This window comes from Mauremys mutica, chromosome 14 (genome assembly GCF_020497125.1).
Source record: "Mauremys mutica isolate MM-2020 ecotype Southern chromosome 14, ASM2049712v1, whole genome shotgun sequence".
Lineage (NCBI taxonomy): Eukaryota > Metazoa > Chordata > Testudines > Geoemydidae > Mauremys > Mauremys mutica.
In genome coordinates, this window is record NC_059085.1 from 24,247,341 (window position 1) to 24,271,757 (window position 24,417).

At 41.1% G+C, this 24,417-nt stretch overlaps 1 pseudogene; it reads left to right on the plus strand.

The window, feature by feature from the left end:
- The window catches only part of LOC123349531, a 54,585-nt pseudogene extending 31,433 nt beyond the window's left edge, over window positions 1–23,152 (plus strand).
- The last annotated feature ends 1,265 nt before the right edge of the window (window positions 23,153–24,417 follow it).

The window sequence follows — 24,417 nt, forward strand, 5'->3', positions numbered from 1 at the left end:
TGCCATGAAGAGCTGAGGACGAACAGGCCTCAACAGATTCTGTGTTCGGCACTTGACTATGCTCAGGGCCTGTCCATCTCCAAACTACTCCCAGATATGAACTATTTGCAGAAGGGGCTTCTCTGCCCCAGTCAGCTTTGCAATGCCAGGGAAATGACTCCCTTGTCTAATCAGATACACATAAGCGAAGTAGACAGTTTTATGCGCCACACATCACCAATGAGTCCATCATACATCATATGTTTTTACTCTCTCACTTTTTGAGTAGTACAGACTCCATGGTTTGTGCTCCAGCATTACTGCACACTGGCCTCACTTGTCCTCTTCAGTTTTTGAGAGGACTGATAAGATCCTGTACATTTACATATCTCAGAAATCCAGTTTTTTCATCTTTCTGAGGAGCTGGTGGTAGGCACCCTAAAGTCAGAAAGCAGCATCAGATACATTTTTATGGACAAGAGCACACATTTTACTCAGTTTATCTCTTTCTGTTTGTGCAAAAAAAAAAGCCTCCTTTCACCTTAATAAATAGAAAAATTAATTAAAGCTGCTTTTGGGGCACCCTGACTATTCCTTTTATATAACCGCCAAAAGGAAATGTGAACAGGATTGACAATATCATTTGTCTTTGTGATAGAAATGCAAAGTCACAAATTTGTAGCAAGTTATGTGCACATCATAATAAAAGGACAGCAAGAAGCCCTTTTCCAGCCAGTGCAATTTATTTACCTCTTTTCAAAATCAGCTCCTTATTGTGTGCCTACAAATCTGCATGCTCTCAATATGCATTCAGAGGGAAAGAAAACAGGATAACTTTGAAAGGATATTACGTGGGAAATTGAAAAAAGTCCTTTATAATTACTTAGAAGTTCTGTGAAATTAGACAGTATATTTTTATGCATTTCAATCAGGAATAAAAATGCACTCAGCTGATGGCCATGGAAATAAAAAAAAAAAGTATATGATTATAGTACAGTGAATGTTTTGCTGCGTGTTTGTAACAATATTACTTTAATTCATTTCAGTCGTCCTCCGGCAAATTGTGGCTGCCTTATTGATCTACGAAGGGTCAAAGAATATAGACTATGATGATCCTGAGCACAGACTTAGTGACAGGTGAGCTACAGTCAAGGGGCACATAGAGCCCTTGATCCACATAGGCAGTGACACGAGTTCTTCAGGTGGAACATGGGTTGGATATGAGATGAAGGGATTGAGACAGTTGAGCTTGGGCCGCTGACGATCTGGGTTCAGTTCCCTGTTCTGCCACAGACTTCATGTGTGACCTTGGGCAAGTCAGCTAGTCTCTTGGGGTCTTGGTTCCCCATCTCTTTGAGGGAGATAATAGCACTGTCCTACGGGCTGTGAGAATAAACACATTAAAATTGTGACATGCTCAGAACTACAGCAATGAGGACTACATAAGTACCTAAGATAGATAAATAGATGTCAGTTTGTTAAAGACACTGCTGAGTAGTTTGGGTCCAAAACTTGACTTGCCAGTAATGTTAGGGTTGTAGATATTCTGACAGAATCTAAATGTACACCGCTACCTCGATATAACACGCATTTGGATATAATGTGGTAAAGCAGTGCTCCGGGGGGGGGGCTACACACTCCAGTGGATCAAAGCAAGTTCAACATAACAGGGTTTCACCAATAACACGGTAAGATTTTTTGGCTCCCAAGGACAGTGCTATATCGAGGTAGAGGTGTATATTATAAATAAATAATCCATTGTTCTTCTATAGGGAAATTTAGAAATAATCACCCAATGTTTTCAGCTACGTGACCTGAGCAACCCCAACCCCCTCTGCCCCAGCATCCAGATATCAGGAGTTCCAGTCAGACAGGCCACATTGGTTCGCCTCAGAGCCTTGCTGCAGTCCATGGTTTCAGAATTCCTAAATATCTCTGTGATTCAAGGCCCCCACTTGATCCCGCTGCAAATCAATAACAAAATTCCTGTGGACTTGAACAGGAGCAGGCTGGGGCTCTAAAGGCCTCTCCCTGCAAAGGGAATGAAGTGCAGTTTCCTTTGCAGGAGTGGGGCCTTAATCATTGACCTAATCTTTAAAAAAGAATTTAAAAAAAATCAGCGTTAGCTACATGGATAATGAGGAAATAGACTGTGGGGAAAATTGTTCTCTACGTCCTAGAGAGTGTTACCAAAGAATACAAAGCAAGACACAATATTTTTTAAGCTGACATGCTAGCATCCCTTTAAGGTGTGCCAAGCCATAACCAACTGGTGCATAAGGGATGATTCACAGTGATGACCAGCTGGGTAAACAGACTTGTTGCTCTTCATGCTGCTCTCACAGTGCGGATTTTCTTTCCTCTCTGTAAAGCAGTGGCTCTCAAACGTTTTTCCTGGTGACCCCTTTCACATAGCAAGCCTCTGAGTGCAATCCCCCCTTATAAATTAAAAACACTCTTTAATATATTTAACACCATCATAAATGCTGGAGGCAAAGAGGGGTTTTGGGTGGAAGTTGACAGCTCGCGATCTCCCCCCATATAATAACCTCACAACCCCCTGAGGGGTCCCAACCCCTAGTTTGAGAACCCTTGTTGTAAAGTCTTAAGTACCCAATCTGGCTTGGTTTAAATTTCCAACCATCATGTTTAATAGTTTGTACAGTGCTAGAGATGTACATGGTACTTTACCCATGTACACTAAGACACTGTCCCTGCTCCAAAGAATTTACAGCCAAGGGTACATAAAGATAAGAAATGAGACATCAGTTCAAAGGAAGGAACAGAGAAATCGTTGCTGAGTATAAAGTGATATGGAAGAAGAGGATCTTAAGGTTGCGTTCAGAGGAGACAGATATAGAGAGAAAGTGGGAGACTGTTTCATCCACAGGGGGTGGCATGAATGAAGGTGTGAAGCCAAGAAGGGAGGTGAAGGGAACAGTAAGGAGAGGGGATGGGTAGAGGATGTGAAATGGACTAGGAGGAGATAAGGTTTTGTATAGCCATAAAACTGGGGACAAGGAGCTTGAATTTTACACAGTAGCAGACTAGTAAAGGAGGGGATCCAAGGAGACGTTACGTGGTTGGAATGCCTGAAAGGTTTTAGCAGTAGTGTTTTTTCATATAATGGAGAAGGGAAGGAGTAAGAAGGACATGGAGGAAAAGGTTACAATAGTCAAAACAAGAAATGGCCATAGCATGTACAGGGGCTTTAGCTAAGGAGCTAGTTAGGAAGGGTGGGTTTGGGGTTTAGAGAGAGAGATGCAGTTTATTAAGAGACATGGAGTTGTCAATGGGGATAGAGAAGAAACTAGTGGAGGTCTTCTTCAGATATAGTGAGGAGTTTTGGAATATCATACAACATCCCAAATATACTGCTGCATTCCTTGAGCTGCATGAAATGTTCTTTGACTGTATTTCACAATCTAGCACCTGGTTACAGAATTCAACTCTGAATTGTTGTTTGAGGTCTCTTATGGGATTATCCCATGCCTCATAATCAAAATGTCGTCGTCTTCGCTGATTCTTGTATTCTTGAATGGGTGGGAAAATAGCTTCAGTGTGAAGTTCCTGTGCTATCTTCTGTTGCACTCTGCAGAACGTTTTGAAATCCCTCATCTGACCAGTAAGACTGTAGCTATGACTTTGCTTTGTCCAGTTGTTCCATTGCTCTGGATATACTAAGGTCAACACCTTGGAATCTCTTGCTTACAACTTTTATTTCAAACAGTATGTCATGCCACAACACTAAGCCACACAGTAATTTGAAGTTACGTATGTTTCTGGTGATTCCATTTCCCTCTGCCACTGTTCTCCCACGAACACTTCCTGTCATAGCATTATCCTCCATAACGGTAACTATGGCATCATCTATCTTCCCAATTTGGTGTTTGATAGGCTTTATCGCCTCCACTCAACTTTTCCATCGTGTGGAACTCAGTGGTTTCAGTGTCAGAGAGGATGTTCCCAGATGTTGCTTCAAAATTTGCCATAGATGGGTTGATGCAGAGAAAAATACATAGATGCTTTGAATTCCATTAAATTCAGCAGCCTCACTAGAAGCTGATGCTGCATCACTGACCACCAAGTTCAATGAATGAAAACTGCATGGGACAAAAAAAGCTCAAGAGTTTAACTCTCGGATCCATGTCTGCACTCCTCTGTTCTTTCCTCTCATGTTGACACCATTATCATCGCCCTGACCTCTCATGTCAGCTATCGCAATTCCTGTATCTTCCAGCTTTTTAAGAAGCACATTTGTCACATCAGCTCCTGTAGTATCATCAGTGTCAATAAATTCTAGAAAATGCTCTCTGACAGTCACCATTGCAGGGACATTTTCACTAGGTTCTGTTGTTGTTACAAAACATACCATTAAAGTCATTTGTTCCATATGGCTGCTGTCAGGTGTGCAGTCCAGAATAACAGAGTAATATCTTGCTGATTTCAGATCTGCCACAATCTTCTGTTTGGCTTTTGTTGCCAGTAACCGTATGGTCTTCTTTTGAATTGTTTTTCCAAGGTAGTGGTGTGTGTGAATTTCTTGGGTGGTGACTCTTCTTAGATGCTCCTGGAGTACAATGTCAAATTCTGCCATCAGCTCCACAATTTTAAGGAAGTTTCCATTGTTTGGCACATACAGCTGATCTGAAGTGCCACGCAGTGCTAGATGTGGGGTAGCAAACATTCTCACAATGGCAATGAGCCTTTTCAGAACATTTTTCCAGTAAAGAGACTCTGATGCAATCTTCTCTTGATGCTAGTAATCTATGGTGGCCTTTAACCTTAGTCTCATCTCAAGCTTTTTCTACCTATGGAATGCTCTCTGGTGATTTGCTGCCTGCTCATGGCATGCGAGAATTTCCAACCAGATTTTTCCAGTCCTTTGTTCCTGTAGAACCCAATGTGGCTGGAACATTAGACTGGAAGAGTTTGCAACAAAAACAGTATGCAGCATTCTGTGTTTTTTGAGTACATAAGCCATGGCCTCTCCACTTTGTCTCCATTGGGGATTTCACACCAATAATGTGTTGGATGGAAACGTCTATTTTCATTGTCTTTGAGGAACATGAAGTTTTTCACTTGCTGTGGCCCATGCAGTACAAGGAAGTCCCTCAAGTGGGTCCACAGTCCTGGATCATCTAGACTTAAGGAACTAAACTCAGCAGCAGCTGTTTCTTGTGCCTCCACCACACTCTTCTCTGATCTACACTTTTCTTCAGGAATGTGCATGGTTACATCCATTTGAGATGGAGATACGGATGCTGCAGTAACTGTCAGGTCACCTGCACTCTGACTAACTGGAAGATCAGGCTTCTCCTCACCACTCACATCCTTACTGGGGCCGGAAGGCTCACCATGAACATTTGTGTCTATGTATCTCAGGAGAGCTCCTTCCTGCTTAGATAGAAAAGCTTCCTTTGCTTTCTTTCTTTTTCTGAATGCTGCCCCAGAGGGGCGTTTTCTTCTTTTGCTCATGACTGCTGTTCTGTGCCAGCTATAGTGGCTCTCAACACTCAGTTGAAGGGGACAAATAAGCAGGCTGGTAGCAGGGCCTGAGTGAGGGAAGATATCAGCGTCTTAAGTGCCTAACTGGCTCCTACTATTTCAATTGACGGCCTGTTCTCCTGAAGTGGGTTCAGGGAAGCAGCAGGAAACAGGAAGCTCCCTAAGAAGCTGGTGTTAATCAGTCCAGGCTCCTGTGGGTTCTAGAGAGGTACATAAGAGGCTCCTCCTCCTCTCTCTCCCTGCAGCTCCTGCTGCTTTCTGTTATTCCCTTTCACCTTTTCTCCCACCCGCCTGTTATGTCTCTTGTGCCCTCTTTCCTCCAGCACAGACTCCACCATCTCTGTGCATCTAGCGCAGAGAGAATACTTATGCACCAGCAGCAGACACAATTTTCTACACTCTGGGTCCTATTGGCACCTCCCTCTCCGCCCCCCAGTCTGGTACCTGAGACAGCCGTCTCAGTTCGCCTCATCATATGGCCAGCCCTGGGGGATGGAGTGAGCGGGGATGGGGCTTTGGAGAAGGGGCAGGGGCATCCCCTGGGGAAGAGGGCGGAGCAAGAGCTGAGCAGGGGGCCTTGGGGGTCCCTGAAATTTTTTTAAAGAAAAATGGGGTTCCTCAGGTTGCTAAATTTTGAGAACTACTGTCCTATTGTATTATGCTGCACACCATCTAATACAGTGTTGGCTGGGAGGCTGTTTCACATCCAATATCAGCAAATGTCAGATAGGCTTTAGAACACAAATCTGTGTAAAATTAATATTGTACATAGAAACAATCCGGCATCATTACACTACCAATTTCAATCCCCCATCAAATTTTAACAGTAATAGGAAGAGAGGGTGCTATGGAATTATTAAAAAACCATAATTATATAGACACATATGGAGTCACCAGGGGATGTTTGGATTATACTTTCTATAGTTGGGAAGATAAAATGTGGGTCTGAATTTATGAAAATATTGTGCAGTTCAGTTATCAGATAGAAATTGTGGTTTTGATTTAACTGGGAATTTATCTAAATGGCTCCATCTTTTTATATCAAAAGTGTTGACTCAATAAATATTGTAGTAATCAGTTGGTTAATAACAATATTGTCACCTAGTAGGAGAGTGAGACAAATCACATACTGTTGTTTTGAAAAACATAAGCCCCTTCAAAATGGATCTCTCATTTCAGGAAAAAAATCATACATACTTCCATTCAATTGTCAGCTGTTCCCTATGGTAATGTACTGCAGTCGCAGGGCAAACACATTCTTTACCCATTTCTCAACACTGGCACAAGTCAGATATTGAAATGATGATAATTCATGACTGAAATCAGGCCTGCTTTTGGTTCATTTTCACTGTCTGGTATTTAACTGAATTTACAGAAGTCTGATGAATCTAACTAATCATTAAAATGTGTAATAACAATAGTAAAAATGCATGATTTGAGTGAGCATGCACAAACGCAGATGAAGAAAAATAAGTTGAATTTCTAACTCACAGTGAAGCAATAGTGAATAATCTGGTTAGACAGTTTTAGTAATTTGTCATTTATTCATTAACTTATACTGTAACATTCCCTTTACTTATTTTTTAGCATAATGGCAAAGTACAGATGCACAGAATGCAAGCATAATGCTATCTAAAAGATAGCTTTAGGACAGATGGTATCCTAGATTTGTAAGAAGGCCTTTCTATAATTAACAGTTGGACTCATTACATCCAAAAACATTCACTCATGTAATGTGCTTTTGCATATTATCAGTAATATACTAAAACCCATCAATTACATTGCTGTATTTGTAAAAACACAGAGATCTGACATGTTTAAAGAGTAAAATACAAGTCATTAGCTGCAATTTTAATTTAACAAGTCTAATTTTATAAATGAGTGAATTTTTCCCAGGCTATAATTTCTAATTATGTATTTACATAAATTCATGATATGTGATTGATGAAATATTAATACCAAAGGCAATTTTCTGTTTATGTGGAGCACTGAGGAAAAACTTTTTTCACAGTACAACTTAATATCATATGAAATTATAATCCCAGCACTTGTTCCATGTGTTTATAAGTGGATCAGTATCAAAAGTGCAGCTCTTCTTTTACCCACTGAAACCACCAGCTAAGTGCAGGCAGGTGAACATTTTGGTCTCATCTTAATTTCAGCCATGAGACAACAGTTTGGAAAATCATCCGCTGTTACGTAAGAAAAGGTCAAGAATAAACGCTGCCAAAAGAGCTTGAAGTCCTTGTTGCTGAATATGAAGGTCAATCCAAGTGCAGCTAAAAACAAAAAAAAAGCTTTGGGGAAAAAAGAAATAAGTAGTATTTTTTTTCTTAAGGTAGAGATATTTGGAGGTGTGGGGGGAAATCCATCCACTTTGATAATACTCTGTGGACTGGATTCTGCTCTCATTAAAACTAAGAGGTGGATCACACCCTCCAGGGATACCTCACAGTACGAGAATCACAATTGTAGGGGTACAATTCCACATCCTCACAACAGGAAAACTAGCTGAACTGAACCACAGGCTACTACTTTGGGTCTTTTATACTGCACCATTACATGCACTGCCGCCTTTGGATCGCTGTCTTCCGATTGTTGCCCAGGATGTTTTAAACTACCCCTAGCAGCGCCAGAATTTGCCCAAAAGTGAACTGCTGTTGGAGTCCCACTCAATGGGATATTGTTCTTCCCCCATGACCACCAGTGGGGCAGCTAAGGCCACACTGGTTCCAGGCAGTTGCTGAGCCTGCTTGGTAACTAGCAACACCTACAGCTGGTTGAAATTTTCCAGACAATTTTTCTTCTTGGGAAATTGCCTTTTTTCTAAAATGAACACATTTCATATAAAACTTGCTTTTTTCATCATTTCTCATTGTTTCTTGCAATGTTTTTTAAATAAAAAATTATACTAATTTTTTATTGAAAAGTTTTATCACCATCTTTTGTTTGCTAAAAAACCCACATTGGGATAAACCAAAAAAAAAAAGTCGGGTTCAATTTGGAAAAGAATGGTGAAACATTTACGTCCCCACCCCCACCAAGAACACCCCCACTGCATCCTGCAAAATGAAAACAAGTTCAAAATTGTGATTATTTTATTAACAACCTGCTTTACCACCATTCTCTCTTCTGGGTAGCTCTGAGTACTTATAGTTGTGTTCCCAGCTCTGTTCTCTGTGCATATGCAAAACCACAGATGACTCTGACACGTCCCTTTTTCTCCCCGCTGCTGTTCTCCCCTTATTAGATTTAAACAAGCAAACAAAAACCACTGTAGTTAAGACAGGGAGGGCTATGCCTGGCAAGGCTGAGATTTTCAAATCAGCTAGGGGATTTAGCCACACAACTCCCATTCATTTCAGAGTGACTAAAACCCCTAGCTGGCTTTGAAATCTCTACCACAGTTAACATCAATAGCACAGTGTACAGTTCATCAAGAAAATAGTCTAGAGCCCTGTAACAGGGTGTATGCACTCAGGAGCTAACTCAGCACCCTGTCACTCAAATCCCCACCAATTTATATCAATTGGGCAGTGACTGAAAGACAGGCAGTTGGCAGAGGAGGCCAATTAACGGAGTGGAGATACAGCTGAGGGCTTAATCGGGTTGAAGTGTTGCCAGCAATCAGGAAGCAGTGGTGCTGGAACAGTGTTATAGTAGGGGGTGCTGATGATGGAACCCATGGATTTGGGGTTTGTTATTACTTCAAGCTGGGGTGGGGATGGGCGGTAGCACCCCCAGTACTCCGAGTTCCTGCACTATTGCCAGGAAGGAAGTGCTGGGAGGAGAGTTGGGAGCCTGAAGCAAGGCAAAAGTAAGCTGGACTAGCTGTTGTGATTGTACCCTTCCCTAGCAGTAAGGGGAGTAGCCAGCTATTGACTATCATATATAATAAAGCCTAGTGGTGGTTGAGAACACCTGGAGCGGTTGTGGTCTGTGATTAAGGCCTGAAAGGACTCTCGGGACCACCCTGTGACAAGTCCTATCATGCTTTGACCAGAGCACAGGTTGGGATGGAAGGGGAATTTAGAGGGCAGTTCCTGGAGGCACAGCCTAGCAGACTGCCTCAAGTCGGGCTGGATGAAGTGCTCTCCAGTGATTCCACCTTCATGCTGGCGATGTAGCACCTTTATTTAACAGTCCACCACCCAGTGCTGAAAGAGAAAAGGCCATGCAACACCCTGGCCCTGTGAGCTACTGATGGCCCCAACTGTGCCCATCCTTTGAAGTACAAGGAATGGTGCTGTTGCTGCTCCCTGTGCAGGCAAGCAAAGACCCTTGTGATGCCTCACCCCATTTGCAACCGCCACATCTGACTAGTCCGAGGCCTAAAGCCCAGTGAAAAGGAGCCTTGTTACTACTATGCAATACAGATCGTTAGGCAGAAATGTGCCACATAGTTAAGGCTCAGATTTAGTCATGGGTATTTTTAGTAAAATTCATGGACAGGTCATGGGCAATAAACAAAAATTCACGGCCCTGTGACCTATCCATGACTTGTACTATCTACCACTTACTAAATATTGGGTGTTCTGGGGAGCAACGGGGTGCCCACTGGTGCTCAGGAGAGGGGCACCGCTCCGGGGCACCTGCTGGTGCTCAGGGGAGAGGGGGCGGTCTGGAACTGCATGAATCCACTGCCACCGTTGCTGCTGGTGGGGGGTGGTCCAGGTCCACCACTGCTGCTGGGGAACCAGTGTAGCTGGCCCCGGAGCCACGTGAGCTGCTCAGGCGCCCCTGCGGTCAGGCGCCCTGGCAGGCTACAGAAGTCACAGAGGTCATGGAGAGTCACGGAATCCATGACCTCCGTGACAGACTCTGTGTAAGGCTGCAAGTCTTTCACAAATAGAAATATTCTAAGGCATAATATGCTGATCTTCCACAGAAACTGGTAGTTCAATGTGCTGAGTACAGAACCCGAATGCATCCGCAGCTGTAACACAAATATTCATTTTAGTCAGAAAGCTTTGATCAATATTCTATTTTGATTTCTTCTTGTAGAGTTCACCTGCTGAATAACATTGACTGGGTTAATTCTGGTTACCACATCTCTCAATGTCTTCATCACTACCTTCTGGTTTTCTCCTCTTCCCATGACCCCTGAAGACCAAAAACTCTGTAACTGCAGCAACCACTGCTGAGTGCTAGTCAGATCATTTCTATGTGCAAAGTACTCTAAGGGAGAAAACTTATTGCAGTCTACCCTACACAAAATGATGAGGCTTAACTCCTATAACAGATCAAAATAAAACTTACTCCTTTTGAAGAGTGGAAATCTGTCTCCAGTTAGCAATGTCAGAATATACAATTTACAAATAATAAATATCGGTTTTGTATGGTTGATTAATCTCTGTTGGTTATTATGTAAAGGGTTTTGCCTTAATATTTATGATGTAGATTTTAAATTATAACATTTTTCTTCTGTAGGATTGTTTCCTGCATGTCACTGTTTATCATTACAATTTATACCTTGACTGGTGCTTTTTTGATTCCCTACTTTGTTAGTTGTGATATGTATGAACATGTGTAGCGTTCAAGATTGCTAGAGGCTGGTGGAATCAAAGTACAATTCCTATTGGTACATCTGAGTTGGACTCAAAATACCACACACTACTTCTGAATACCTGTAATCAGTGGATAACCTTCCTACCAAGTAAACTACATGACAAATGTCCCTGGGATTTGACACACAGTAACACAAATTAATTCCTAGGACCATGTGAAACTTGTCAGTTTAAATTCATTTGGATCCCTGCACTTTAAATTCACATGAATGAACACAATGAGCTTTTTGTGACTAATCTGTAGATGAAGTATTGATCACTATGGGTGAAATTCACCCCCTGTGCAGAGGTTTAAATGAGACTTACATGATGCAATTTACTGAAAATTTGCAAACCGAATAGGGTTTTTTTCTGACCAATGGTGTGTTGTGAATTATTGCTCATCTCTAATAATTCATTGGATCCTTTCTTAGAGCATCTTTTCCAACACTGTTTTGAGAATCAACAGCTAAACCCCACTAGTGTAACAAGGATGATAGGAAAGTGTGTCAATATTTTATATTGAATTTCTAGCAAGGCATCAACAGCCTATGTATTGTCTGGTTTTCAATTAATTCTTCTTTCCATATGTTCAAGAAGTTTCCTGCACTTAACTGGAGTATCCAGGTTTGTCTGTGATCAGTATTTTCTACCCACTATCTTTCTAATCTGAAAGCTCCCCTTTATACTGTAATAACTAGTCAACTGTTGTAGCACAAATCTCCTAATCTACACGTATTGGTTGTAGTTGACGTTTTGGTGATTCCAATTTTTGTATGATGAAAGCATCAAGGAAGTCAGGCCAGAAAACATTTGTCAGAAGGTCACCATCTGATTTTTTTTTTCCGTCTTGTTTTCATATTAATGCTGGTGGGGGAGGAAACTGCCATTTCCCCAAATGGGGACACATGAGTGTGATCCACTCCTCAATTTACGTCTCTTCTTTGTTCCTGTTCACCTGGCCTAGCCTCACGGCAAAACACCTCACTGGGAGAGGATATCTCTACTAAAGCCCTTTGACCAAGACTGACTGAGTGGTTTAAGTCCCATGAAGCCTTTATCCTTCAGCATCTCTCCTTTGAGGTTGCAGGGGTCTTTTCTCCTTTGGAAAGAGCAATTACACATCTACCCAACCAAAGAATTCCTTCAAATGAGGTTTATTAAAAACATAAAAACCTGATTTAAAATAAAAGAGAGTTTGCTTTTCATGACTAGATTTAAGATAAGGCATTGTCAGCTTAGTTACAAAAAGGAAGAGAGAACATTACCCGTTCAACGAGCAGGTCCTGCTGCCCTCTCCTACCTTGTGTCTGGGGTCCTTGTGTCTCCTGCCACAGTTCCAGGTCAGAGACAGAGAAACCCTTCTTTTACCAAGAGCTCTTTTATTATGTGGTTTAATATAGAGAATTGGTGAAGTCAGTTCCTATCAAAAGATAACACAAAATATAAACTGGAAACTTAAAAAAAAAAAAAAAAAAAAGTCTCAAATATGGGCCAGCTCATATGTGGTTGGACTAACAGTCCTTATACCATAAATGACATTAGGAGCACATGTAAAATCTGCGTAACTTACTGGTTATGCCTGAAACTTTTTTCCCTTAGTCTCGCTCCTTTCCTTTACCAATTAACACTCATACTGAGAAGTGGGACTACTGCATGTTTTCTTACTGCACTGCTCTAAGGAAGCCAGCCACGACTTGAGCTATATCAGTTAATCAAACTCCCTCCAGCCTTAACAGAGGCTTCTTCTCCTGCTATCTCGCTCACTCCCGTGAGATATTACAAGAGCAACATCTCTAATTAACACATCATGAACCAAATGCTCAGCAGTGAGATTTGTTGCACAATCAAATCCCAATGTAGCCAGTGGTTGCAATAAGCTGCACTCCTTCACATTAGTAACTCCCCCTCCTCTGCACCACTCAAATTGCATTTCTGAAGGTATTTACAACATAGAATCTAACCAAACATTTAAAGAACAATAAACAACAACCAGGCCATGGCAGAGAGCTACTCTGCTTTAACACTGAAAAATTTAAAACAAAACACGTCACTTGTGGTTTGGAAAATGAAGACAAACATGTGACAGGTTTCCCCCCGGGTCCCACCTGGAACTGGGGTACCACTGAGCCCTCTGACCCACCAGCCTGAGATCCCTCTCAGACTGTGCTGCTGTGACAAGCTGCAGACCCATTCCCAGTCTTACACTTCCACCAGCATACACACAGGTAGGGACATACCCAGCTGCAGTTACATGCAGGCTCTCTGATCAGCCGCTGCATGAGCCAACAATAGACAGACTACAGCCAAAATAACCCCCAGCTTCCCAGCCTAGGCCCCTCCCCTTGGAGTATAAACCCAAAATGATACCATCTTGCACTGCACAGGGAACTGTACAGCATCAGCTCATAGAGTTTGCCTCTCCTTCAATGTGGAGAGGAACTGTAACAGCCCCCCGAGCTGAAGTTCCCAAGAACTTCACTCCAAACTTACTGGTTTAGATTAAAACATAAAATAAGTTTATTAATTAGAAAAAGATAGATTTTAAGTGACTAGGTGATAGCAAACAGATCAAGGCAGATTACCTAGTAAATAAACAAAAATGCAAACTAAGCTAAACATACTAGAAAGATAGGATTTGAATTAAGTTTCTCACCCTGGCCGATGATACAAGCAGGCTGCAGATTCTTAAGGGACAAGCTGCACTTGCTTTACAGCTTGGAATCCCCAGATCTTTCATACACAGGCTAGAAATCCCTTTAGCCTCGGTCTAGCACTTCCCCCAGTTCAGTCTTTGTTCCTCAGGTGTTTCCAGGAGTCTTCTTATGTGGGGAGTGAAGAACAACAGATGACTGATGTCACTCCTTGCCTTATATAGCTTTAGCATATGGTGGGAACCCTTTTGTCCCAAACTCAGTTTGTGGAAAAACAGACATCCCAAGATGGAGTCCAGTGTCATGTGGCCTGGTCACAGGCCCTGGCATACCTTGCTGAGTCATAGCAGCCATTACTTACAGGCTGTCTGGAACCTTTACAAGAAGGCTCACCAGGTGATGGATAAGCTTCTCCTAAGACCTATTGTTTTCCCTAATGGCTCATTACCCTGAATAGGCCCTTCCCCACCCACTATCTAGCCTGAAAACATCTTGCCTAGTGGGTGTCGCCTAGATGTCACTACATTTGAAATACAGATACATAGTCAATATTCATAACTTGAGATACAAAAATGATACATGCATACAAATAGAATAATCATATTCTGCAAATCATAACTTTTCTGATGACACCTTATGTGACCCATCTTGCATAAAATGCATCATAATTATGCTCTAATAATATAATATTACTATGAAGAATATGGGTTGCAATATCACAAAACTGACAGATCCTGGCAACGTGACCACAAGCCATGGTAGCAGGGATAGTGGTACGTACTTGGATAACCAGTAAACAAGAAATCCTGCTGTCACAGGACAAGACATCATGCTGGCTCAGCTCATTTTTCACCACTCCTTTCTGCAGGAGCAATGGTCTCACTGCTATGGGGCCAGTTTGCATTGGCTAGATAGCAACATGGAGACTAACAGGATTTTGGGCAAACCACTTCCATTTTATCCCCTCAAACAGCACCCTTGTGCCACAAGTACTCCTGTTCTTTTTGTGAAGACAGACTAACACGGCTGCTACTCTGAAACCTGTAATTATGAACATTGTATCTGAGGGACAGATCAGGCCTCGTGCCCCAGATCAGGATATCTTCTGCATACCACAAGCATGTCTTTGCCCTTCAGATACTTGTTATTCTCAAGTTTGAACATGGAGACCTATCTTCCAGGTCTCTAGTTTTATAATCAAGGCATTGTCATCTATTCTGAACTCCCTGTAACTCTCTGATGCTAGAGCCCTTAGCATGAAGCAGCATGTATGTGGTGGGATGTTTGAGTTTGTGACCATTGTCTGTTTTTAGTGATGTATAAAGAAGGCTGGGGGGGAGACTGTTTTAAAAGGGGGTTGCTTGTTTTTTTTAACCTTAGAAATATCCAATCTGTTCTCCCTGGTTTTGCTGCAGGTGTTCTTGGAAGACTCAGAAATATAGATTGGAAGCTGCATCCTCACTTGAATGAAGCGAGATGGATGGTGAGTCTTTAATAGTGACATGTTGTCTTCTAATAGTTTATAGGGCATTTTGAGTTAACAAAAACAAACACTGAATTTTAAGTAATGAATAAAAATCGCCTCTCTACCCCCAATGAATTGGAGGGGTTTTGTACAGCTCCTCCGCACAGTGTGGCTTAAGCCGCCTCCCTGGTTCTTTCTACTTGGTGGCTTCTCCCCTCTCCTCACATGGGTTGGGTCCTGAGTTGTTTGTGATGCCTGGTGCCTCCCCACAATGTGACTCCTCACTGGGCCTAGCCCAGAAGGGGTGCTGGCCTTTGGGAAAATGAATAATGTTACCACTGCTGGCAAGGACAATAAAACCCAGTACACAGGAAACAATATAGTCCATCAACATAAACCCCAGCACAGAAATGACACACCCAAAAATAAGAATAGAGCACACAGGGACTTTACTGGGCGCAGAAAAATAGGCTCTGGGGAACAGGTTAAAGGTAATTACTATCTCCCACCGTTCTCAACTCTTCCCAACCCCCAGCACCCTCCCTGGCACCTTCCCAGCTCGATGGTACACAGAGCATGGGGCCGGAAGCAAGTGATGCAGAGCTGTGAATGCTGGCCAGCTAAACAAACAAAGGGATCCTCTTCATGTCTTGTAGGGGTCTCAGCTGGCCCTTGGTAGCTGGTGCCAGGTTGGATGATTGGTGCCAGGTTGGATCCGCAGGGCTGGAAGGAACTGTCTGACCCTTGCACTAGATCCCACAGCAGTTCAAAGCCTCCTTTTGTGGGGAGGGGAAGTTAATCAGATTCCCTGCGCTGTTCTGCTTCTCCCTCCGTTCCCACACTCAAAGCTACTCAACTAGTCTCTTTGTCTCTGAGTCAAGCTCTCCCCTCCATTGGGGGGCTGAGCAGCCCTGGCTCATCACTGGCCCAGTAAACTGCCTGACCACATCATCCTATTGAGAAGCCTCCCTATTGGCCTCAGCTGGAGTCTCTAGTCCATTCTGTCACCACAACTGACTCCGAGCATGCTGGGAAATGGTGTCAGAGGGCTCTTGTAGCCACCATTGCTGTTGTCCATAGGGTAGGATGCCCTAGAGGCTCAGTCCAGAATACAGGAGGAAACTCCAAGGGTAGGGGAGGGTACATTTGCATGGTATGTGCGGTGTTCCAGTAATTACACTAGTTCTCCCATCATCCAGAATGTCTTCCTGGCCAAAAGAGAAGGCGTAACCTGAATTTCTAATGCATTTGGAGCAGGAACGGTTGGTACAGCACCTAGCACAAAGGGGTCGCAACAATATTAATAGTAATAAAATAAGCCAAACATTAGTTTTTAAAAAACAAAACAAAACGTACTTTCGTGCATCTTCATACATCACAGGAAACACACACAAGGGGCACAAAAGAAATTTGTTTTCTATTGCAGGTGACTTTTAAAATCCTGTAGAGATGTTCCTCTCAAGCTCTGCAATTTTAGCAGTATTTTTCTCTAGCTTAGTGTTCAGTGGGAGTACACATGGAGACCAAGAATTCAGTCATTAAGGATTTTCAGGAAGGATTGTCCAGGGTCAACATCCTCACAATCAAGTCCAAAAGAACAAAAGGAATTAACTTAATCCTTAAGTACCAACTTTATAAGATATTATAATGATAAAGAAACATAATAAATAACTTACTTTCTACAGCATAACATGGCTACTTTATAATCCACATACATTATAGTCACAGTTACACATACATAAACAAAGACAAATTAAATCTAAATAGGTCAGTCTCCGCAGAAACAGTGAGAAGCAAATCAGAATTCCTAACAGCTTAGGTTGAGTTCATCTGAATCTCCATTACAGTCTTTGATCCCCAAAATCTATAGAGTTTGTTGAGTTAAAAGCACTGCAACTATACTTCTCTCCTCTTGCTTGTAGAAACCTTCATCTGGAATCCATGCAGACTATTCCTCCTCCTCTCCTGAAATCGCTTAGTTAGCTAGTCAGCTAACTAATTAACCAACCACTCAGTTTAAGTATATAGATTAAAAAAACTCCTGCAAAATGCTTCAGAGTTTGGGGAAACAGCCCGCTTTTTCTCATCGTCTCCCAACCCACACAGGGCACATGGCTATTAGTAAAGCAGCTGCACTGACTACTTGCCCCCCTGGTTTCTGAGTCCAGCATCAGGGAACTTGTTCAGTATATGCAAAACTACCACACCCAATTCCAGAAACTTCTGGCTATGAGTGCTAATCGTGCATCTGCCTAGCAACACTGACCTAGCCACAACTCATTCCTACCACTCCCCCACCAACAGATCTCTTAAAGAGATATCTCCCTATTAGTTATATGGGTTACAGTACCTCTTGCAGGCAATGCTTCCCACAGTGGCATTAAAATCTGGCTGCCTCTATGTATTTAGCATATTTTTGCAAAGCACGGTGCACTATAAGACACATTACTATTGCCTCATGATAAGCATACGTTGCCTCCTTCTTCCACAAGCTCTTAAAGTGTACATCTTGTCTTATAACTTTAGATCTTACATTTATTAACAAAAAGCAGACGAGGAAAGCTGAATGAGATGGAAATGAACGCCAGTAAAAAATACATTTACTGTATAAAGCAAAAATGTAGCTCACCCAACTGCAGGAAAGCTCTATCTTAAGCACCTTGTGTTGAAAGTAAAACAAAACCTAGCACTGAACATTTGATTTGTCTAAAGTGAGAAGATGCTTCATAAATAAGCCCACTAAGAAACGCATGGTTTTCTCATTGTTTTAACTCCATTGTGCCAAAACAGGACTAATCAATTGCAGCTAGGAGAATTTTAGATTTCTACCTATTTTCTAAATCCTGGAATTGCTTCAAGACAATGCGGCCCACTGTTTGCTAATGGGAAATAAGAAAGTACTCGTGTATATTGAAAACAATGTGGACCCTTTGAACTTGCTGCATTTATGACCTTTTACAAACTTCTTATGGGAATACAAATATCCTGTCACTTTGGTTTTGGCTTGATTGGAATTGAAATCTCATTGGTGGGGGGGAATGCAATAAAGTCTCCTGAATTGATGTTAAACCACTGACATTTTAAAAAGAACCATGCTGGCAGTTGCCAGTCTATTGTTATGAGCTACAGTGAAGCAGAAACTCCACAGTGAAGGTCACAGTGCTGGAAGCAAAGATGTGAACATTTTAGCATCACTTTTTTTGGCGGTGGTGTTTGTATCCAATACTTTTTTTTTGCTCCTCACCTATTTTCTAAAGATAATAGCCTGCAGAAACTTGTTAAAATACACTACTGGAGTATTCATATTCTTGGGGACAAACATCAAGTACTAAAGGTTCCTATGAAACCTGTGTCTATGCTACAGTGGTGCTAGACTGAGTAGTCTGCAAGTGTCTTTCTCACATCGGGGGCAGGGGCTATATATGAACAGGGCTGCCATTACCAGTATTTGGAATCACCTGGAAAACTAACCTCTCTAGCAATAGCAAAATAGGTCCCTTGTGATTGTGCGGGGGAAAAACTTGAGTCTGTAATGAGAAAAAGTCATAATACAAATCTAAGAAAGGAAAGGGGCTCTAAGGAACAGGACCTATTTCTGACTTTGGGAGAGTGATGGGTGAGGGCAGATTCGATGAGATACTACAGGGATGGGCAAAGTCAGAGACATACAGATCTGGGATTTCACATGAAGACAAAAAAAAGTGACTCACTGTATATGGTCTGGGCATGAGCAATAACTGGGAAAAACTTTGCAGTTTTACCCCTTTTACAGGGTGGCCTACATGCTTTTTTTCTTTAATGAGTTAACCCCAAACAGCAGACTGATCTGTTAAACCAAAAGGCTCCTGAGCCAGTTATTTGAAAGTATTTTGAATATTTAAATAATTGAGTTGTTGGCTATTAAAAATTTGGGGTGGGGGAGAGGAGAAATGGCCTTAAATGTCATCAGCTACAGATTACTGGTGTCTTTTTATGGGATTTCATATGTTTCTATAAAACATGGTCCAGCACCAGCAAAGCCAAATAATTCACATTTAAAGAGCCAGATACTCAGCTTGTGTTAATCAGCACAGAATAAGGATGAAAGCACAGGGTCCAAATGAAGTCTAATATGGTCCTATAGAAATTATTCTAAAAACTGTTTTCTATTATTTTTGAACCACTTGTAGAATTATACAGCAGGGATGTAATCCTCTATTAAAATCTAATCATTGATTCAGAAAAAAAATCCTATGGAAAAGCTATAGGACGTTTCTATAAAAGCAAGTCATTTCCATTTACCCAGCAGTAAAATAGTGTGATTATAGTCAAGTTTATATTAATATTCACCTACCACACAAGAGTGCTGTGAGGTTCAACTAATAATTACGAAGTGATTCCTTGCCTGGAAAGTACTGTGGTACTAAGGTACCTAAACACATGCTTCAGTTTAAGCATGTGAAAGGGTTTCACTGGGATTTGTTTAAGTGGATCCCACTGAAGGATCCGTGACTAAATGTGCAGTATATGGTCACAGCTTCTTGTTCCAAGCAATGGCATTCTTGGCTTTCATCACCTGCGTGGTGCAGACATAAGCAGGTAAATGATGGAGTCCAGGCTCTGGCAAACCTATTTAGTGGCAGGGCCTAATCAATAGCTAACTCCAAAACTTGTTGACACCATAGAAGCACAGTGATGTGCAATAAAATGTTGGCTCCTCAGATTAATATATAATAGTATTGTTTAGTATTAGACCAAAGCATGAAGAGATTTAGCCTTTTCCTAGATTAGTAATTGTGAACAATGATACTTGAGTCCACGTTTCCTGTTCTAATTGTATGGAATGATAATGTAACTAGAGCACTCAGTTGTTACATATAAAATCAGATTGGCTGGGTGTGATACAAACAGGATATCCCTGGAGGACTGTTTTTAATCCAAGGGACACTGCCAATACAAAAAGACATTGCAAATTGTGTCTGTTACTAATAACGTTAGATTTATTGCAAATAAAAGGTTCTTTTAAAATTTACATTGCCTTTTCGCTTTTCATATTCTTATTTTTTGTCTGTCTAAGGAGTGAAACTAAATTAATATAGCCTGTTTAGAGTTAATTTAATGCTGCAGTGTTTGAACTGTAAATATTTTGAGGAATACTTTAAATATATATTTCAATAAAAATCTACATTTGGGGTAAAACTACTTTATAAATGTCCCTTATAAATATGAAATGTTTGCCATGTTTTCATTAATGCACTTGGCAGTCTGATATGTAAAAATACAGATAAAATCTGAAGACATCTGGATCTGCAAGCCACTGGAGCTTCCTTGGCTAAGTACTGAGGACAAGAAAGCAGGAGAAGTTGATTGTAAAGTCAAGGTCATCAGCTACAAAATGCTGCAGCTTTCTCAGTTCTGCAAGGAATTCAAGTAAGTAACTTCTTCCACGTTATGGAAGATATTTATTATGAATCTGAATTATAATCTGACGTGACACACTGTTATCTTGCTAGGTGTTTTCTAATCACCACACTTGTTGGTAAGCGATAAAGCAAGTCATGGAGTTATACCAATCTATTCCTGCTGAGGATTTGATGCATATACTATAAAGTCCAACCTACCCCCTTCCCAGGATTTGGTTTTATTAGTAACTTGAGTAACAACAACAACACAAACTTTCTCTCCAAACTTACTTTGTCCTAGATTTTCTTTGCAGGATCTGTGTGTCCTAAACCATGGTTATCTTTTTTCCTAAGGGAAGCAACATGGCTTAGTGGATCCTGGGACCAGACTAGGACTCCCAAGAGCAGGGGAGGGATCTATTCCCAGCAGTGCCACTGGATTGCTGGGTGACTTTGAACAAGTCATTTCACTTCCCTGATCCATCTTTAATCTGGGGAATAATGCTTACCTCCTTCACAAAGATCTTGGAGATCAATGGAAGCAAAGTGTTGTGCAAGATTATTGTATTATTATTTATTAGATGGGCTCTTATATCATGGTTGGAGCTAACTGACTCCACCTGCTAGTATAATTCACTGTACTTACAGGAATGGTTCAAGCACCTGATGAACAGGATGACTACAAAGAGGGGCCATGTATTACTATTATATACAGGGTCTTAGATGCTGCCAGCTGTTAGAGGTGTTTTACAAACTTTGTAAATAGCTAAGATTTACATTGGTATGTGATTAATTGAGCAGGTTAAAAAATTTCCAATGAATCTAAACAGTCTGTGGGATCATGTTGAGTCCATCAAATCTTTCAGCACAAACCAGACAGGCAGGTTTGATTTCCTGCCATCCTGCCCACCAGCCAGCCAGCTGAAGGAAAAGCAGAGTGATGGGCAATCCAGTTCCCAGGGCTGTCCATCCAGTGGCCAGGTAGGCTACCTGTTCACCAGCCACCCAGCCGATTTGCTGATACCAGCCAGGAAACTGACTGACCAGCCAGCTCAGAAACCATATAGCGCTTGCCGGAGAAGCTCACAATATTGGAGGAACATTTATCAAGCCTTGCATGAAAGATATTGTAACGTGCATGTTGAGTGAGCAGTCTGGTAAAAAAAAATTGATGCTGTGCAGTTGTCAAATACTGTTGCACGCCATATTAAAGATCTTGCCGATGACATAGTAAAAGAGCTAGTTTGCTGACTGAAAATTTGCCATGAGTATTCATTGCAGCTAGATATGTCCACTGACATTTCAGGACTTGCTGTGCTACTAGTATTTGTCCGATATAGATTTTATAGTATTATTGAAGAGGACCTGCTCTTATGTGAATCTCTGCTTATCAGAAAGCATGAAATTAGTTGGGGAAAATGTATTGATGTATGTACTGACAGTGCTCGGGCAATGATCGGGAAGATGAAGGGGGCTGTAACGCAAATCATAAGTATGGCACCAGAAAGCACTAAGAGCCATTGTGTTCTACACAGACAAGCACTTGCAGTTAAAAAAAAATACCAGCATATCTGAAAACTGTGCTCGATGAAGCAGTACAAATTATCAATTTTGTCAAATCTCGACCACTTCAATCAAGGTTATTTAAAATTTTGTGTGAGGAAATGGGTAGTCAGCACAAAACGCTTCTTTTACATATGGAAGTGAGGTGGCTATCCAGAGGGAAAGTGCTTGTGAGGCTTTTTGAGCTTCGTAGTGAACTACTGGTATTCTTCACTTCAGATAATTCAGGACGAAAATTTAATGACTGTCTGACAAATTCCTTGTGGCTAATGAGACTTGTGTATCTTGCAGATATTTTTGCGAAATTAAATGTAATTAATGTGTCACTGCAAGGAAAGAATGTGACCATTTTTACTACAATGGATATCATTTCATCATTAAAAAAGAAACCGGAATTCTGGGCATATTCTGTAGAACAGAATAACTTTGACTGCTTCCCTACAGTACATGAATTTCTGACTGAAATAAATTCTACAGTCCATGAAGAAGTTTCCAGCACCATTTTACAGCCCTTACGTGACTTGCAGGCCTCTTTATTGGAATATTTTCCTACAACTACTGATGATAATGCTTGGGTTCGAAATCCCTTTGTAATTACAGCCAAACCAGTCGACTTTTTCTGCGCATGATTATGAAAGCCTAATTGACTTAATTTCTGACTCTGATTTGAAACAAAAGTTTAAGGATCTTCTGCTGAATAATTTTTGGAGCTGCCTAATAGAACAGTACCCTAATATGGCTAAATGTGCAGTTTGAGTGCTCCTTCCTTTTGCTACAACTTATTTGTGTGAGACAGGATTTTCGTATTATACTGCAACAAAAAACAAATATAGGAATAGACTTGATGCTGCGCCTGACATGAGGATTCAACTTTCCAGCATTATTCCTAATATTAAGCGAATTTGTGATAGAAAAACGCAGAAACACCAATCCCATTAAATCCAAATTTGTATTTGTTTATAAAAATAGATTTTCCTAGTAAAAATCTAATTTGTTTGGTGTTTGTGTATATATAAAAAACATTTTTTTAAGTAGAACACTGTTTTTAATTTTGACTCTTGCACTTGATTTTTGTACTACTTTATACGCGCTTTCCAGTTAGAAATTGTTAGTTCAAGTTATTTTAAATTTGTATTTTTGCTTTGTTTTATAAAATAAAATATATTTGAGCATAAATAATGCAATTTTTTTATTTGAAAACCAAAAAAAGACTACAAAATAATATTATAAGTGTTCTGTAATAGGCTAAAAAGTGTTCTGTGGCCAAAAAAGTTTGGGAAATGCTGCTATACACTAAGCTTTTGTACTAACAACTTTCTCAGCGTTCCTATGATTGATTCAGTTGTATCAACAATGTAGAAGCTACTGTATACAGAGCTCTGGTGGCTGCCACTGCTGGTATCAGCTACTGTGTCTTCAAGATCTGCTCTGAGCAGGGTTAGATGACACCATGGTTGAAACCCTTCCAGCCACTGGAGTCCTGTCTATAGCAGCTCTCCCACTCATGCTACCAAAGTTGAAGATTAACTAGCTGTAGCACCAGTGGGAATTTTTTGGCAAAAAAAGCCTTGTGTACATCACCTTTTTCAGACAAACTTCTGTCTGAAAAAGATGATGTACACAAGGCTTTTCAACTTCTGTCTGAAAAGAGCCTATATATTGAAAGAACTTGTTCCACCTTTATTAAAAGTGATGACCAGTTGTTTCTTTAGTTCCTTTTGTGGTCACTTCCCACAGCTTTTAAACTATTCTTTCCAGCTGGAAATGCAGGGCAAATTTGAGTACACAATGCAATTACTGAGGTACAGTTTGAGTGGGTCCTTCCTCTTTTTTTTTTTAAAGTCATGGCAAATTTAATGAGTACATGTGCCCAGATCATCAGTTTCACCTCTCATATGAAAGACAACACCTTCAGCAGCAGAGTACACCAAGCCACTATTGAATATTGATTAATCACTAACACAGAAGGAAGAGTGCCACCTGCTGAATTCCCAAAGCAGCTTTCTGCAGTTACTTGGGAGTCTCCCATTCTGACCAAACCCACCATGAAAGATTAGAGAGTGAGCCGTACTAAACTGTATTCAAACCACCATGGTCTTTGCCAATGACAGAGATACAAAGATGCTTCATGCTTAAAAACACCCTACTGTTAGTTATGAGTTAGTAGTGTGTCCTCTATATCATTCCTTGCACTGGTTGACTACTGCCCTCACAACTCACCACTCACACACATACAGCAGCCATAACCACCTCACCTTCTCTTATCATGCAGGTAGCTGGGGAAAAACTTTTGGCTGACAAATATTTAATCAGAAATAGCA